This window comes from Corvus brachyrhynchos, unplaced genomic scaffold (genome assembly GCF_000691975.1).
Source record: "Corvus brachyrhynchos isolate BGI_N302 unplaced genomic scaffold, ASM69197v1 scaffold84, whole genome shotgun sequence".
In the NCBI taxonomy this organism is placed as follows: Eukaryota; Metazoa; Chordata; class Aves; order Passeriformes; family Corvidae; genus Corvus; species Corvus brachyrhynchos.
The window spans coordinates 1,761,220-1,763,155 of NW_008237434.1; positions in this window are offsets into that span (position 1 = coordinate 1,761,220).

The following is a 1,936-nucleotide window of genomic DNA, read 5'->3' on the forward strand; positions in this document are numbered from 1 at the left end:
CAAACTGTGCAGCCAAAAGAAACCTTGCTGGCAAGGTCTTCAGATCCTTCCAGCACTATCAAGTCTTCACATATGTTCCCTATCAACCCCCTGCAAGAACAGTATGTGGTCAATACACTCTGCATGCACTTATCTTTCTTAGGTACCCAGCTGGCTAATTTGATTCATATACTTTGCTTTTCCCCATCCCTGTGGCAGAGAAAAGGCATTTTATCTCTTAAATGTGACAACAACAAATTTCAGAGTCATCTTTTAAGTGCCCTTTCTGTGCTGTGGTCTTATCATGGGCTCATGGGTAACATTTGCTTGGGAAGCACATTAAAAAAAATTGTCAGCACATTACTAATTGCTTGATTTAAACCGGTGAAACAATGAAGTTAAAAGTTCAAAGCTGAGGGACTTTCAAAGAGCTGCAGGTGTTTCCCTCTGACTGCTGTTTTGTTTCTTCTTTAAATTTATGCTAGCTGGCAGAACTAATAGCTATAGATTAAAAATCCAGTTGGTTCCTGCCTTCTTTTGCCCACCTGGTACTGTTTATCACGGCCTTTCACAGGCGCCCTGCACTCACGGTTCCTGGGCTGGGCACTACTGCTAACCAAAGCTCTCAGGGCAGAACTGGCTGTTCCAGGGAGAGGCGGCGCTGCAAAGGGTGTAGCTAAATGCTCTTTCTGCCTCTTCTTGAGAAGTGTATCTGAAGTATCCTGCTATCCCCCTCACGTCTTTAACTGACATGTTGAAAGCATTTGAGAAATTTTATGGAATGTTAGTTTAAAAGCTTTGATGCCCTTTTCCATGACTTCCGTTGGCAAATATGAGAGGGCTTCCCAGTTCCCCAGGAATGGGACTGTATCCTTCCAGCACCTCTAGGGAGAGTGGCAGAAACCCCAAGCCTGCTGTAGGACATGGAAAAGTAGGAGCTAAGAAGGCTGCAGCAGAGGAGAGAGCTGTCTGTTTGTGTTGAGCTACTTCACCTCATCGGGAGAGGAGCATTATACAGAGCTCCCACTGGAGTGACAGTGACACTTTTAACAGATACTCAGGCAGAGTCAGGCGCTTGTTAGCGGGGTTATTATCTGTCATGAAAAGGTGTTGGAGCAGTTAATACCGCTTACTGGGAGGAGGCAGGGATACAGCTGCTTGGAGCAACACACCCTCCTGCATGCAGAGTTTCTGTTCCATCAGCATCTCACCTATTTGTAGTGACTTGCTTTCTCCACTAAAGATTACACATTGATGTTGGGCTTTGATATGAAAATAATTGTATTCTAGGTTACAACTGTAGCATTGGCATGATAGAAAGCTAGTTACTTCACTCACAAGAAAACTTGGAAATAATTCATTTGGCTCCTGCTGATGCTGCGAATGTATTACTTTTTAACTGGAACGGGCCCAACATTATTTAATGATAACTTAAATCCATGGGACACCACAGAAAAGGTGCTGCCCAGCAGGTGCCAGTGTTGATCGTGAGGGCATGTAGCTGCTTTCCTGAGTGAGCACATAGGTCTCTGGGATTGCCTGGAGGAGCATCAGCCTAGAGGAGCATTGCATCAGCAGATAGGCAGTTGCCAGGGATTGCCCGTGGTGCCTGGAAATCCGCTGTTCATGGGGACGGGCGCTGGGGCTCTCTGCAGCACAGGGAAGGCTTGAGCCAGGTGAAGGTGGGTGCTGTGTAGTGGCAGAGACACCGGGGTGTGACAGAAAGCTGATGGAAAAGCCTAAAGGTGGAAGTCAGAAGAGCACTCATTTTACATAGGGGCTTTCCTGAAATAGCATCAAAATTATTTTGTCAAATCAAGGATGGAGTCCTCTTAGCAAAACTGTTTTGTTTTTTTTTTTTCACTGTGAAAATAATATATATTATATTTTTTTTAAGTAAATAAAGCTTGTGAGATTAAAAAACGGTGGAAGAATCTTGTCAAACTCTCCTCTTTCC